Source organism: Onychomys torridus, chromosome 20 (genome assembly GCF_903995425.1).
Source record: "Onychomys torridus chromosome 20, mOncTor1.1, whole genome shotgun sequence".
NCBI lineage: Eukaryota > Metazoa > Chordata > Mammalia > Rodentia > Cricetidae > Onychomys > Onychomys torridus.
Window position 1 is genome coordinate 35,163,402 of NC_050462.1, and position 17,423 is coordinate 35,180,824.

Below are 17,423 nucleotides of genomic sequence, written 5' to 3' on the forward strand. Positions count from 1 at the left end.
CATACATTTATGTATGTATATGATATGTATGTATATGATATGTATGTATATGATATATATGTATATGTATATGTATATGATAAGATAAATCCTAAGTAAACATTCATTATTCATTCAATTCAAAACTTTTAAAAGTAGGTCTTTATTTAGAGATGAGTCTACAGAGAATATATTAACAGGCATGTGTGTATGTATATATATATATATATATATATATATATATATATATATATATATATAATCAGCTAGATAAATGTTTAAGTAAACATTCACTATTCATTCTATTCAAAACTTTTAGATATGGTTGAGATCAGAATGGTAAATAAGCAGACTCATTAAAAATGCCTGCATTGTAAGTATACAACTGAGAAATACAAACTGGTTTAAGAGATTAAAATGAGTCCACCCGATAAAGTAATTGATGATTTAGAATCTGAAAAATGAACAAGAGTTAACCAAGTCGATAGTGGAAATGGGAGAGGTTTCAAGTTGGGGAGACAGCATTGTAATGGCTGATTTTGGCTATCTAGGAAAACTGCATTGTGGTGGCTAATCTTGGTTATCGGCCAACTTGACAGATCTGGGAAGAGGGGATTTCAACTGAGGGGCTGTCTCCATCAGATTGGCATGTGGGCATGTCTGTGGGGGCATTGCTACAGAAGAGCCCAGCCTACTGTGGGCAGTATATCACGATGCAGGTGGACTTGGGCTATATTTACATAGTTAACTGACCAAGTCAGAGGAAGCAATCCAGTAAGCAGCATGCCTCCATGGTTTCTGCCTCAAGTCCCTACCTCGTCTTCTCTCTGCAATGGACTGTAAACATGTAAAATAAAATGACACCCCTCCCCCATGTCGGCTTTGATCATGGTGTGTATCACAGCTACAAAAAACAAATTAGAACAAGCAAGTACTAAGGTCCTGAGTCATTGAGAAGCATGTGCTTTCAACGTGGGAGCTGAAGATATTAAAAGCAGTTGAAGAGATCCAAGAGAGGGGGCCCAAAGATGGGAAGGACTGGGCTGCACGGGATGTTAATGATCATGGCCGAGTTTTTAACTTGATTCTAAACCAATTTCAGTGTGATCCAGCAGAGGCTGGGTAGGGACAACCAGGGCAGTGCAAAACGCATTTAAGCAGGAGAGAAGAGACGCTGACCTCAACTTTAAGAGCGAAAATAGAAAGTGGAGAAAGAAACAGGCGTGGGGAGAACTTTATAAACAGAGACAGGATTTTATTGACCAGAATGCCCCTTGCAAAAAAAAAAAAACACGGGCTGAGTTTACTGGGTGGCTGATTTAATTAAATAAATGTGTCAGAGAGAGAAGAAAAGGAAACTATTTGGGCTCACCTGACTCATTCATATTGATGAGGAAACATCACTTTAATTAAATTATATGCTCACGATGCCATTCACGAGAGGAAATTTAAAAGAAAATGAAAGTTAAGGGTTTAACTTTCCTAATATGGAGACCAAACATGAGAAGTTGATGTCTCTGGTTGGTTTCCAGAGGAACACCATCAGAGAGGTAACGACACACTCATGGAACTACTCAGTCTCCAATCAGTGTTTACTGCATGAAATGAGGAGCAGTACAACAGTGTGCGCCCTCCCCCCTCCTATCTCCCCACTTGGGTGTTTGGGCAGCCTCTTGGTCCGCTTGGCCACTTTCGGTTACCAGCTAACCAGTAGGACCAGCCATGAACAGTGACACTATCACACCACAGACAAATATCTAGGAGTCATTGTGCATTAGTTACCGATTACTACATTTTCATTATGCATGACCAACAGCTTAGCGTCTTAAGCAGCACTTCGTAACTGTCATTTATGTGACTCTTTTAATCACTAAAAATCATTCCGAAAGAAAAAAAAAAAAAGATCAGAAACCAAAGTCTCTTTCTTAACTCTTGACTCCTTTTGCCCTCATAACATCCTTCAGTCTGATAAATTATAAGAAGTGCTTCTCGAGGCAGAAGGGGGCAAGGATCATCCAGTTCTACAGATGATCAAATACATTTTGGAGATCCAAAATAGCCCCCTTAAGTGAAAACATCAGAACAAGACAGGGAAAAGTACAGCCATGCCGGGCAGGGTAAGTCTGCAATCTCAAATATTCAGGAGGCTGAGTCAAAAGGATCACAAGTTCCAGGCCTGCCTGAGAAGCTGAGTGGGACTCTGGCTCAAAATAAAGGCCGAAGGGAGGAGGGTGGAAGCAGAGCTCTTGGCCAACCTGCATCAAACTCTAGGGTCAGTTCCCAGGACTGAAAACAAGCCTAACATTAAACCCATTTCTGATTGAGAGTCAATATTCTTCTCCAGTGACCCCTGCACGGACTCATTGGCACACTGCTTGACAGTACCGCTACTCTGAGCATCAACTACTTGCAATAAGAGATACTAGAAAGATATTTTCTAGCTAGAAATGCAACTGATCCAGATGTCTGATACACAGCATGTGAAATATGACACCTAAGAATGACCGTGTGATTTTCCTCCTTGAAGATTTATTAGTGGGATAATTACCCCTAGGATTGCATAAGCAAAATATGAATGACTTTCTCTTTAGAATGTTTCAAAAACATTTATGATCACCATGTTATGAAGCCCATTGAGGGCACTCTGGTCCCACAGTGACAGCAATGGTATCTCAGACCACAATGTGAAGAGACATTTCTTAATGAGCTATTCTAAGCCTCAGGAAGCCATTATTGGTGTCAAGAGGCTGGTCTCTGTTCCCTACAACTGTGTCCTGCTGATTTGGCCATCAATAACTCCCTGAGTCTAGGAAGCCTGTTGTTGGAGTCAAAGCCAAAATCATTGTATGCCCTTTTCCAAAGAGGAGACATGCCTAAGTGCATGTCTCTTTGCTCTTTGAGATAAAATTGCGTAGGAAGAAATGAGCAGGCCCAGGAAAAGCCAAAGTTCTTTATTGTGTTCAATACATGGACCTAAAGATCTTCAGGGACTATTACAGATACACATGTAGTTCTTGCAGGGGTTTTTCATCAGTTGCCACATGCAGGTGAGCCTGCCATGTATCAGCTTAGCTATTCAAATCAGTGTACAACATGGGTGAGGGTTGCATTGTTTTGCCCTGTGTACGAAGGCTGGTGGTGGGGTTAAGTCTCTCAGTGTGTACAGTGATGGAGATTGGAATCATATGCCTTTAGCAGTCTTAGAAGCCATCTCTTCTGTCCCCTGTACCTGGTCCATCTCCGGCACCTATTCTTGGGCTGCTTCTTGTCTCCCCACCGTCCCCAAGACTATAGCATCTCTACACATGTATGTCCCAAGAAGTTGTCTCCAGCTTACCTGGATGCTCCATAAAACAAATGAAAAACAGGACTTATCGCCTCTACCTTCCTCCACCCATCAGCCCACCCAGCCTGCTCCAGCTCCTGGACTTCTAAAGTCGGTAAACAACTGGAGTCACAATCCACACACTTTCCAGGCTTAGACAAATGATGACAATGTCTGCACTTCCTTCTACTCACTATCACACTGACTCCATCTCCTCCTACTTTGCCTTTACATGGACCTCTCCCCTACACCTCCACCTGTGCTGTCCTTGTGTGTCCCAGAGACTATGGTGGCATGCTCCTGCCCCAACCCATTTTCTCCGTCTTCACCCACCTTCTTACCAGTCGAATAGAAATGGGACCCTCACTCTACCATGTCAGCTCAGATCCTTCAATGAAGTCACACCACATAACGGGTAATACCCAGGGGATGTTCCAGGCCTGGGTCTTGTTATTCCCCATGTGCACACCCGACTCTGTCAGGGTCAGTGATTTGTATGTCTCCAGAAGAATCCTATTTTCTCAAGTTCCTTCTGCCTGTAATCTTTTTTCTCCAAAATGCCTTAAAATTTGGGCGTAATGTTTTAAATCCAAATATTGTAAAATTTAAAAACAAAAAACACTGAATTTCGAACTGTCAATATAAAATGCAACACTTGCTCCAAAAGGAATGATAGGTCATTTATTCTGAGCCAAATATTAGTGAGCATGTTTCTGGAATCTAGAATCAGGTTACCCAGAATTACAAGTACCACTGTAGAAATGGCTACATGAACTCTACCACTGACTAAAGAGAGGTTATAAATCAATGCATGTGCTAACTGCACTACCAGAGACACCAGGCAGGCAGTTATAAAGAAGCAGGGTACTCTCTTCTTCGAGTCTAGATGCTGGCTTCCTGGTTTGGTGAAGCTAGCGGTATGCTAAGCCTATCTGTTCCAAAGGTTGGAAGTCGAAAGGATGTTAGGTGAAATAAAGAGATGTGTGATAACTGGATATTTGGGGGAATAAAGATGGCCTGAGACAATTCAGCTGGGAACTGAGCCCATGCTCTCCTTCTGAGCTACATTCCTAGATCCCTTTCTACGTTTTAAATCTGGTCACAAGAACCCACTAAGTTGCCAGACTGTCCTTTAACTCTGTATCTCAGGCATACCTTAAACTTGCCACCCTCCTGCCTCAGCCTCCAAGATAGTTTTGGCTCTTGATTTGTGGCATTCCAATTCAATACTATAACAAAGTTCTAGTCAACTGGTCTGCAGACTCTTCAAGACGGTCAGAGCTTTCTGGGGGAATCTCAGCTCTACAACTCCCCCTTGCAAAGCCAGTCTTGGCAGCTTCACATCTGCATTTTCACACAGCAGCACTCAGCTGCAGCTTCGGGGCAGCAAAACCCTGTAGACAGGATCCTGACCTTCAACTTCATATTAATCACAAGCCCCTCTGGTTTACTTGCCGACATCATTTGCATGTTATGGTTGACATTTGAACTTGCAGTTTCTGACATACAGAAGTGCAGCGTAAGAAAATCCCCCATCAATGAATCACAGAACGTCCAGCATGTATGAGAGAGCCTGAATTATTGATACGCCAGTGAACAAGAAATCAGTCCTGCCCCATTCTTCTGAACTATGCCAGGTATTAGGAGGAACAGATTTGGTAGGATGCTGTTATATTTATGTAGCTCTTCAAGGAGAAATCTAAAGTTCGGGAAGGGATTTTGTTCCAGAATGTGAACATTAAACCTGAGCACAGTGTTAAGTGAGGCTAGGCAGCCCCAGGCTTTAACATGGTTGGGGTGCTCCCAGAAGAAATCTCCATGGAAGTGGCAAGCTCAGCATTGGCAAATTTCCCGACCTTAAGAAAGACTAAGCTATCCAGGAACAGTGAGGGTGAGTCAGTGGCTGTGAATATGACTGGAGATGAGGAAGGCTTTCTTAGGAAATGAGAAAGCTTCGTGTGGCAACATGCAGGTAAGCCAAAAAAGGCGAGCCTAAAATGACAGCTTGCCTTCTGTCCTCCTGGGCTGGCTCTCCCAGAATACCAGCCAAATGGTAATGCAGGCTGCTCGGTTTTGTAGCGTTTGTACTAACAGAACACTTCACAAGGAATGCAGCCAGGCACTTCACAGCTGGTGAGAGAGATTGGAGCCCTGATTGCCTCCGATTCTGTCTTCTCCACCTGCAGCCAATCCTCTTGTGCTTGCCTTGGCTGCCCTAGTCCTTGTTTATTGAAAGGAACAAAAATGGATCTCTGAAGAGCTTCTTAACTGAGTTTCTGATGACTATGACAATCAGTAAATTAAGAGTACTGGGTTCAAAAGAGCGAGACAATGTCTTCTGATGAAATGGCAATAAAATGCATTTAACCTTGCTCCTATCTCCAGGTCCACAAATGAAAATGAGCACTTAACCCGTCACTAGTCATTTCTTAGACCCCAATGTGATGAGGTTGAAAGTGTGGGTTTCTTGATTCAGATCTCTAGTCACTGAAGTTACTGTGAACTCGTGCAAGTCACAGATCCTCTTGAGTTCAGCTTTTTAATAACAGTAACTTCTTTTTCATTTGGGATTGCTGGTAGGAGGTCTTTAGAAGTGACTATCAGTAGGTTATTTAGACAAGCCATTGTGCCAAGTGCTGTTAGGCACTCACCATCCAATGGTGGACAACATGGTCAAGGTATCTTACCTTCACAGAGCCTGGACTGGTGTCTGGTTATGGGTATTGCATAGCTGTTTTCGCTTTAACTGTTCCATGAACGTCATTTAAATGCACAAAGCAAATGAACATCCCCTATGGGCATCCTCCATGCTCTCTCCAGCAAGCTATATCCTACCCAACAACATCTTCCAACAGAAGTCTATGTGCTGACAGCCTCCTCAGTTAAGGCACCAGTGGCAGTTCTGAGGTTCAGAGGTATCCGCAGCATTAAAGCTTAGGAGATAATGAAAAGATCTGGGGCGACTGATATGGGTCACAAATGGTCTTTGTCCTTCTCTGTAGTCTACTGATGAAAACATTTGAGATTTCCTTTAGTTTCTAAACATGTGGTTGTGGGGTGACATTGATCACTCCTAGGCAGAAGTTTTGGGAGCCAGTATGAGTGAACTGTGCTGTTGTTTCTGTCGTAGGAACCATTTCAGAAGAGAATCTTCCTCAGACTAGGTCTCAGATGCCACAATGAGCAGAACCCCTTCAGATACAGAGTTCCTGAGTGAAAAAAATATGATTTATTTTAAGCTACTGTAAGTTTAGAATCACTTGTTATGCAATATAACTGGTCCTAACTGTATATCACACACAGGTACAACTGTATCTCCCAGCTGTATCTGCTGCCCCAGAGTGGCAGATTTTGTTTTGCTTTGTTTTATATATATATATATATATATATATTTTTTTTTTTTTTTGCTTGAGTTTGTGTCCTCTGTGACTCTAGGGGTAAATCCATACTTGCTGTCCCCCTAGGAGAAAATCAGAACAGGAAAATGAGCAATGAGCATAGAGCCAAACTCTGGGATTAAGGTCCAGCTCACCAACTCCTTAGTTTTGTATCCTTAAACAGATCAATTAGTCACTTGAGCCTCAATTCACTTAAGTAGGAGAGATAATATTCAAGTATGTACTAAACATACCCCAAAGTAGAAAACCATTTGAGTTCTTAAAACCTCATAAATAGACTCAACTACCTGATCCCATGATAAACTGAGCCTGTAACCCAACAGACTAACAGATACACTTGAGAAAGGATGGGCTCCTTGGGTGCTTGACCTGTGAGGAAAATCCTGTCTTCTACTGTGACTCAAAGTACACTACTCAGTCAGACTTGACAGTTTCTATTTCAAGAGAACCGTTTGCTTCTGCCCAACTGTATAGAACAATGAATTTTGAAAAGAAATGATCTTGGCTGGGCAGTGGTGGCACAGGCCTTTAATCCCAGCACTCCAGAGGCAGAGCCAATAAGATCTCTGTGAGTTCAGCCTGGTCTACAGAGCGAGATCCAGGATAGGCACCAAAACTACACAGAGAAACCCTGTCTCAAAAAAAAAAAAAAAGGAAAAAGAAAAAAAAAGAAATGAAATGATCTTTTCTTAATGTATGCAAATTTTCCTTCCTTCCTTCCTTCCTTCCTTCCTTCCTTCCTTCCTTCCTTCTTTCTTTCGGCTTTTCGAGACAGGGTTTCTCTGTGTAGTTTTGGTGCCTGTCCTGGATCTCACTCTGTAGACCTGGCCTTGAACTCACAGAGATCCGCCTGTCTCTGCCTCCTGAGTGCTGGGATTAAAGGCATGCGCCGCCGCCACCGCCACCGCCAACACCACCACCACCACCACCGCCACCACCACCACCACCTGGCAAGAAATGATCCTTGAAATGCCTTAGAGAAATAAGCTTGGATCTAAAACATACAGCATTCTGGTTGTTAAAATATATAAATAGATCAACTTAACCCCAAGTTACACTCATGGATGTTCCCACATCATATATGACTTGGAATAGTCTAAAGATCCCCCTCCAGCTTTGGGACTCTCAGGGTTACGGCCGGGCTTAGGCAATGTCAAGCCATTTGTCCCTCACTATCATTCTCTCTCAAGTAGAGTTCCTCACAATTTTTCCTTCCAGGAAATCTTACCTAGCAGTGCGATCTAATTTAGATTTAATCATTTATCAAATATTTATTTATTATATCTCTGTGTGCATATATATATGTATATATATACATATATATTATATATATATGTATAATATATGTATAATATATATACATATATTATACATATATATATGCCCGTTACTTTCTAGACATGAAATAGGTATGTTATTGCCAATAGAAAGTTACTTACATGTCCGAGGGAGCCTGCATTTGCACTCTTATAGCTCCCTACACGCGTCTGTGTCTCAGTGTTGGGCACATATTGATGGGTTCGCACTACAAAGACTTTTAGGCTATGAAGAAAAGATAGCTTGTTAGACTTTGTGTCTGTAACATCATTCTTGGTATAGCGAACATGGGATTTTTGATAAGTTTCAAGTGAAAGAAAATATCAGGAAGCAGAAAAGCTAGCTTCCATGTTAATTCCCTTCTCAAAATGTAAAATAAATGAATGAATGAATGAATGAATAAATACATGATTTAGTAACACCACACAAACCACCAATTGGTTCATTTCATTAAAAACAAAAAATAGGACAAGTTGCCTTAGATGTGCCTATGCATTTGTTCCAGACTTAGAGGAGATCTTACAGCGTTTGAATGAATGCAGGAAGCTAATCCCATTCTTTCAAGGAAAAATTGCATGAAGTACTTTGCTCATAGTATGCGTGAAAAATGATACATACTGAATAACAAGCCTGACTTGGGCAAAAGTAAGCTTCAGAAGGTGATACTGTAAACATGGTTTCTGCCGTCACTCAGCCTGAGTGTTGTGGAAATGCACAAATGTTGGTGTGTAATTCCTTCCATTTGAGAATAGTGTCTTTGTGTGCTTATCCTATTCTAAGTAAGTAAGTGAATAAATAAACATAGAAAGAAAAGAGGCTACTTATACATAATCTTTTAATTATATGAATTCATATAAAAATTACATAAGAATAGAGAAGTGTTTCTCTGATGAAGTAATATTAATCAGTTTGAAGGTTGAGGACTAAAAAATATAAATAAAAAATGAAGAAAGGGGAGAAAAGATATTAAAATAAAAGAGAGCTTAGTAGTGACATTCTCATGCTAAGCTGCAATTGCCTCGTGACTGCCTAGGCTTATTGTGTATCTGTACTGTGTACTGTGTGTGATAACCACAGGAGATAAGATTCACCTTTATTTAACTAGTGTCATACCCACACCCATTCATAAGTTCAAACCCAATGCTCATTGTGATGGTATGCAGATGGAGGATTTCCATAACTAATTAGGCCATGAGGGCAGAGACATTGTGAATGGGAGATAAGTGTCCTTGTCAGAAAGGTTCTGCAGAGTTCCCTTGCACATTCTGCTATGCAAGGGTTACAGTTGAGAGTCAACTTTCTATGAACCAGGAAGTGGTATGGTAATTGGTGTATTAGCCCCAGCAGCAAAGGCAGATGCCTTCTCTTTATTAGGTCCTTATGTGCCCTGCATCAAACTATATTTTGGGAGCTGGATAAACATGGACCTTGCTCTTCTGTAACTTGCATTCTGGTGCAGAAAATACAATCTACAACTAAACACTTGAATAAGATAATGGCATTATTTTAAGCATCTCAAAGGTGGTATTAGAGGGATTGCATCTAGGATAATGCTAGTTTAAGAAGAAAAGGACAAGGGAGAGCATCCTAAGGAGTTAGAATGGAAGTCAGAGCCATGAGAAACTTATCATGGAGAGCTTCAAGCAGAGCATTTTATAGTGAGTGCTGGGAGAGTGGCAAAGACCCTAAGTCAGAAATAAGTCTAGAGTGTCCACAGAACAGAAAGCAGGATAGTATCATTGGAAGGAAGGATTTCAGTGTAGAGGATGAAGGTTTCAGAGCCCGCAGAGCCTTGAGGATGATGGCAAAGTATAAAGGTTTCCTCCTGGACCAGATGAGTCAATGAAGATTGTTAGGCAAGAGAGCAATGTGATCTGCCACAAAGAGCTAATGGATTTAGTACTTCCTATTCCTACTTCTGACATCAATTTGTATTTTCCAACCCGAAGCAGGCACATGGCTGACATGTCTGTGAGACATTGCAAAGAGGAACTATTTCCAGGGAAACCTAGGGCAAACATCCATTCTGCTTCTAATTGCACCCAGCTTAGCTGGATATGATTTGCAGAAAGCCTCTCCTAAGAGTTACTAGAAATTGAAAGGAGCTTCCAGCCGAGGAGTTGGAAGCAGAAGAGGCAGAGTAGGGCTCATTAGCACAGGTTGTGCTACGCCATCTCCTGTACTGGGGTGTGAGGAGATGAGTGTGAACGTTGGTGTGAACGCCCTGCCTTCCCACCTCCTTCTCACCTTCCCCATTATCTCCATTTGCGCCTCACTCCCTCTTTCTCACCTTATTAGCACAGCTCCATTTCCAGATCAATTGAAGAGAGGTGTTACCAACGACCTCCCGCTACTATAACTTCCCTCCTTTCTCTCCTCTCCTTCCCCCACCTCCTCTCTCCTCATTTTCTAGCAATGCTTCACTCAGGATTTCATAAAGCTGCTGATAAAAAAAAAATATTTAAAATTCCTATTCATAAATATTTTCTATAAAAGAAGAAAGTTAATGTATTTATATAAGGCAATACATTCTTTTTCTTTCTTCCTTTTTTATTTTATTTTTTGAAATAAGGTCTCCCTATGTAGACCAAGCTATCCTGGAATTCACAGATCTGCCTGCCTCTGCCTCCCAAGTGCTGTGATCAGAGGTTTGCATGCATCCAGGATGTCCATGCCAGGCCAAGGGATACAGTCTTAAGCGGACTCTAAAATATTAACATAAGGAATACTCAAATGTTTCCCACTCCAAAAACAATGAGAATGATGAACACCGATTGTGATGCAGCAGCCAGTGTTTTGCATTTCTTCCACTATTTAAGACTTTTTTTCTGTGCTAGGCACAGTGCTAGATGTCAAGGGATGTAAAAACTGGTAAGGACACAGTCCTGGCCTCTAGAAGAAAGCATCAATGGGACACAGCAGCAGAGAAGCTGTGCATAGGAGCCTTGTGGAGGGAATGCTTCTTCAGTAGGATCCAAGAATGAATGGAAGCATAATGCCAACACAGCTTTGGGAAGGCGTAAAAAGGATTTAAGGACAGACTAGATGATACAATCTCTAAATGCTTTAAGCCAACATTTCCCTCTCTTCTCCCTTAGCACTGATCCCACATTTGGGAAGATCCATGGTTGGTCTGTACCGTGTGGTTTCCTGGTGGGCATCTGAATCAATCAGTGCAATTTGCTTGTGCAGCCAGGCAGTTGTAGGGACTGACCAACGCCCTCAAGCTGTCTGGGTTGAAATCCCACCTCTATCACTGTCTAGAAAAATTTGGGCAATCTAACTTCACCTTTTCACCAAGTTAATTTACTTCACTTTAAACTAGAATAAAAACACTGCCCACCTACTGGAGCTATTAAAAGGGATAAATACAGAAAAGTATTTATCAGAACCTCCCAAGACCAAATGATGTCAGTGATCACTTATTCTACAAACTCATAGTCAGAAGAGGAAGTGACAATCATCTTTTGTCCTAAGAGAATGATGTTTTTAATCTACAGTCTTACACATATGCCCTCTGGTCCAGTTACTGCCAAATATTTGCAAACACGACCTTGCTCTCCAGCACTGGCTTAGAAAAATAGAAAGGCCCCACAGCTGACATCACTAGCCACATTGTGTTTTTCCAGGGACCAGCTGATTGCTGAGGCCAGGGTCGCTCAAGAGAACCTTAATCCATTTGTGAACCTAGTATTGTCTAGCCCTTGCTCAAACACATATGGATAGTGTTTTCACAAGAATGGATATTCTGCTAAGATAACAGATAACTATGTTTCAAAACCTTCATAGTAGATTTGGTACTCCCGTTAAAAAATAAAAAATAAAAAAATAATGTTTAATGATCTTTTACCTTTTCTAAGCACTTACAGGCATTATGCTAGAAAGTACGTATTCCTCCAGTTAAACACAATGCTTGTTGAATAACAACTATCTGTTAGTTAAGCCTTGGGACACAAGAGTTAATAAAACACAGATGCTACACTGGAAGGCTTATCATTAATTACAACATCAATAATTACAATGCTATGAGGAAATAAAGAAAGGGAGACTATGAAGCCACAGAAAAGAATTCAGAGGCTCTTCCCTGTGAGAACCTCTGGTCTGGAGCTGAGAATCGCCCCAGGCATTCTGCAAATGCTAGTTAGTTGAGGAAGGAGCGTTTCAGTACCACCTAAGGCCTTCCCCTCACTGGTGTTGACCTTCTGCCGCTCCCCCGCCCCCAGAGCCTTGCCAGCTGCCCATGTGACCACTTCATAGCTAAACTCACCACTGAGGACTTCAGCTGGCTCAGGACCAGGCAGAAGAGCAAGAGCAGCTGTTTTACAGTAGCCTTGTTTTCTGGTCTCAGACCTCTGAGTGTTGGACCTAGCTGTGCCCTAGACACCTCCCTGACCTTGGGCAGATTTCACACTTGCACCCCACACTATGGGCACTGTAGGAAAGAAATTAGAGTTCTAAGCAGAGAGCGTTCTAAGCACAGAAGTGAAGTTCTAAGCAGTAGGTAGCCTAATTGGTTCAAGCTGTAAAAACAATAGTAATGTAAAGTGTGAGGCATGATAGAAATACAGAGGGAGAGCTGATAATTTAACCTCTGGTTCTGACTTTGGTACCAAATCATTTTTTCTGCTAGTCATCAAATTATGCTGAGATAAAGGACCAGAAGCGCTGCTGGATGGCTTGATTTAAGTAGATTGAGACAGATAGTGGTATACAGGTTTCCAGATCACTAACACTTCACTCTGCTGTCCTACCTTGGGCAAAATGTACTCCAGGTACCCTACATCATTTCTTTCATTGTTATAGGAGCATATATAAAGATAAAATAGTATATAATAACAATATTAAATGATAACCATACTTCTCTGTTCCATTCTGTCTCAAGCTTAACTAAAAGATCATCTAATACTTCTACAGAATTAGTCAAGATGGTTCACACCTGGAATCTCAGCACTCGGGAGACGGAAGCAGGGTCATCAGGAGTCTGAGGCTATCCTTTGTAGTGAGTTTAAGGCCAGTGTGAGCTACATGAGATCTTGTTCTCAAAACTAAGAACTAAAGGCCGGGCAGTGGTGGTGCATGCCTTTAATCCCAGCACTCGAGAGGCAGAGGCAGGCAGATCTTTGTGAGTTCGAGGCCAGCCTGAGCTACCAAGTGAGTTCCAGGAAAGGCGCAAAGCTACACAGATACACAGAGAAACCCTGTCTCAAAAAAACAAAAAAACAAAAACAAACAAAACAAAACAAAACACAAAAAAAAACTAAAAAAAAACGTGGGCGTAAGGGACCTCTAAGGAATTACATAGTGGTTTCTATGATTTCACAAAGGGGAAAAAAATTAGTGTGTGTGTGTGTGTGTGTGTGTGTGTGTGTGTGTGTGTGTATGCATACACACATGCATGCTTTATGTTGCTAGAGAGGAGTGTAAAGAAAATTTTATGAGGAAGGGATGTTTACGTCTACAAATTTTTGGTTTTACTTGTTTTTTTGAACTGAGCTTTAGGGAAATATCCAAAGATTAAACACACGCACACACACACACACACACACACACACAATGCTACAGTATCAAATTTACAGTCCTTATCAGCTTTCCTAGTGCTTTATATTCCAGACATATGCCACCATGCCACGCAGGCCCCAGGACAATAAGTGTATTGACACAAAACGCCACAGGAGAACTGATGGATTATGAGAGGTCATTTCAATCACAGGCAATATAAAGCCTGTGTCTTTTGAAAATGGTCAAAGAAGCATTTCAAAATGCTTTCTTGGGGGAACATTTATTGAAAATCCTGTCTTCCTAGCCACAGATGGATCCAATTAGTTTCCTTCCTCTATATTCATTCAGTTCCTGTCTGGAAGGTGGGAGGGGTTATTTATATACGTGCGAACTGGGAGGAAGGAGGCCTCCACAGCTTGCCATCTAACTGCATGCAGAATTCTGGCACCCTTTGCTTGGCCCTTGGCTGCTTTCCCCACATGGTGTCTGGTACCAGAGACATAAAATTATGAATAAACCAGTAACTGTCCCAGCTTCCACAGTGCAGGACACGTGTTTTTCATGAACATTAAAATTCAGGTTTTTTTTTTTTTATTTGAGAGAGAATTAAGCCTGGATTCTGACATTAATTCTTACTTGTCTTCCTCTTGGCAGAGTGGGTTGTTTATTTCTGTCACAGAGAAACATTAACTCCTTTTTGCATGTTTTGTAAACCTAACTCCCTCTTTAAAAACAGAAACCATTGCTGTCTTTACCATGCATCTGTATGGATTCCAATTGATAATTCCAGTCAGCTTATGTTTTCAGTCATTTTCTGTGTTCTCTATTTTGGAGCTATGCTAAAAAACTTAGGTGTTAAATACAGCCTTTCCTTGTTTTTCTTATAGTTCTTGGGCACTACAGGCTTGTATATATTGGTGCTCAATAATACTTATTTTTAAAGTAATTTCTCTAGGATTGATTCATTCTATTAGAATTTGAAATCCTACACATTCTCCACAGAAATCAGACATGTCTTCTTGCCTCACCCTTTATTACTCTCTCCCTCTTGGAATAGGCTCCAGGCATACTACCTTGCTGCTAGCTCTCAGTCTGTCAAACTTGCTGTTTCACATCAAGTTATCAGAAGTAATGCCATTTTAAACATAGTTTGAATTTGTTTTAGCAATATTGACAGATATGTCTTAAATAGACTCCTTTCTCGAAGGACACAATCCTGGGTGGACAACCACCTGGTAGTTTTCCTATCCACTGGCCTTTACTTTGGAAGGTTAAGTAGAGAACCCTATGACCCTATAGGAACTGTGGAGATTTTAGTTAGGACAACTGCAAAGGAGTCAGGACTACTGACAGATCAAGTTCAACCCTAAGGACAACAAAATATATAGACAATACGCAGAGAGATGGGATAGAAAGTGACAAAGACATCAAGACTGGTTGTCTGTTGTAGTGCAGCTACGCTGACTTGCTGGGATTCTTGTTGAAGGCAGACTGGAGTGGATCTAATGAAAATGGCCCCACTGGCTCATACGGAGTATCACTATTAGGAGGCGTGGACTTGTTGGAGGAAGTGTGTCACAGGGGGTGGGCTCTGAGGTTTCGGAAGCTCAAGCCGGGCCCAGCGGCTCACTCTCTCTTCCTGCTCCTGCTGATCCAGATGTAGAACTCTCAGCTCCTTCTCCAGCACCATGTCTGCCTGCATGCCGCCATGACCATAATGGACAAAACCTCTGAACTGTAAGCCAGCCCCAATTAAATGTTTTCCTTTGTCAGAGTTGTCGTGGTCACAGTGTCTCTTTACACAATAAAAACCCTAACTAAGACACAGACTAAATTTGTAGGCATTGAGGTGGAAGATGAAGACCTTGATCAGGGTATAGAAGGTGATTAGACAAGAGTTGATCCATGTCAGCCTGAGCTACATACTGAATCTAAAACACACACACACACACACACACACACACACACACACACACACACACAAACCCCTCACCAAACAAAACAAAACAAAAAAAATCATAAAAAAAAACTCCAAGAACAAACATTTTCAGAAAATAGGACAGTTTAAGTTCTATTTTAGTACTTAAACTTAGATTGCCCTAATTTGGGGATTTCTCTTCATAGACACACTTTATACTTAATTCACGAAACAGCTTAAACTTATCCCACAATGCAGGCAGTGCACATATTATTATTATTGGACTATTAATATCACTACACTAACATGAATGACCAAAAGGAAGCCAATAAGATCTAATGAGTGTTCCTTAAAACCTCTCACTCATAGCCTCTACATTTCACTTATTCCAGGGCTCCAAAGTTTTTCCATTCCCTGTCTTAAGTGGGTGTGCCTCTCTTTCTCCAACTGACCTTTCTTTAAAAATCCTCTTCTAGATATCATTCACAGATCCAAATAAATAAGTTCCCCCTCACAAAATGATGACAATATTTTGCATTTTACAAGATGCTTGGATTCTGTAACAGTAATCTCAGGCAAGGTAAAATAAATAAAAGACTGAAGTGAAACTTTTTGAACAATTGACATTTCCCAGCAACACCTCAAATCACAGCTCATTGGCATGCCTATGCTAATGACTCAGCTTGGTATCCTAAACATACTGTCTTTCTTAAAAATGAAAAATCATGTCTTTTGACTTATCATAATTTATAGCAACACTGACTAATGAGACAGAGTTATAATTTCCTTTACTTTTTCTGAAAAGAAATGTATGTGTGCTGGATGTATGTGATGCTGGCCCATGTATGTGCCTATGTGCAGGGTTGGAAGGCAGAGAAGAATGCCTAGTGTCCTGCTCTATTTTTCTCAATCTTATCCTTGAGATGAGACCTCTCACTGAACCTCAAGCAGGTTTTCAGCTAAGCCCCACAGTGCTAGGGTAACTGATCCACACCTGGCTTTTTATCCAACTCCTGGACTTGAATTCAAGTCTTCCTGCTTGCTCAGGAAGCACTTTCATATCAACTGTGCCATCTCCCCAGCCACCAGTAATTATTTTAATATAAGTTTCTTCAATTTTATTCAACATCTGTTACTTCCGAGGTGATTTTGTATAGAATCTTGATAAAATATTCCGTAAGATGAAATGAAGTCTGTGAACTAACTATAACTTAAAATAACTTTAAAATATAAATTCCTAAACCTTAAATATTAACCCCCATTCTCCACAACACCTTTTCAGCTTTTTTCTATAATTTGTTTCAAATAGCTTCAAAATTTCTTAAAAGTATTAGAGTAAAAAAAGCATTAGAGTATATAGTTTGTCTTTTATTGGTATTTCTACAATGGCCCCTTTCTCCCTTCTCTCCTCACACCTTTTTTCTCACTCTCCTGCTTCTCCCTCATCTGTTTCTTGATAAACTTGGGGGGGGGAGGTTCCCCATATATGTCCCAACACAAATTTACATTCTAGTTGGGGGAAATGTAAATGTATCATTAAGTCCAGAGAACTATAAATAGTTCCTAGTAACTAGAGTGAGACAGTAAGATACATACTTGTGTGTCTCTATCAAATACTGCTGACAAATGAAATATACCCATCCCCTTTCTTAGAGATATAGTGCTGTATGAAACACTGTCTGCTGTTTTTTGAAATAAGCATTTTGAACTGGCATTTTCTTTGGAGTCACTGTTTTCTCAGCCTATGAGCCTATGTACAAAAATAATACAATAGAGCAGTCTAGCGATTCTTTTATTTCCATTCAAAAATTTTTATTTTTTCTTAAAGAATACAGACTAAGCTTTAAAACAACACTGCCAAAAAGCCCAAGATTGTTAAGGAAGTCTTCATAGGCATTACAGGCATCTGACTTTTCTTCATCTTTTCTAGTGAGGTTAGGATAAAGAAACTTAGAATAAGGATAATACCTGCCAACATTAGTACAAA

General features: G+C 40.8%; 1 protein-coding gene across 1 annotated transcript in view; it reads left to right on the top strand.

Annotated features, from left to right (window-relative positions):
* The window catches only part of Ptprr (protein tyrosine phosphatase receptor type R), a 234,697-nt gene that overhangs the window by 71,819 nt on the left and 145,455 nt on the right, over positions 1-17,423 (top strand). The gene's annotated exons all lie outside the window — the stretch shown is intronic.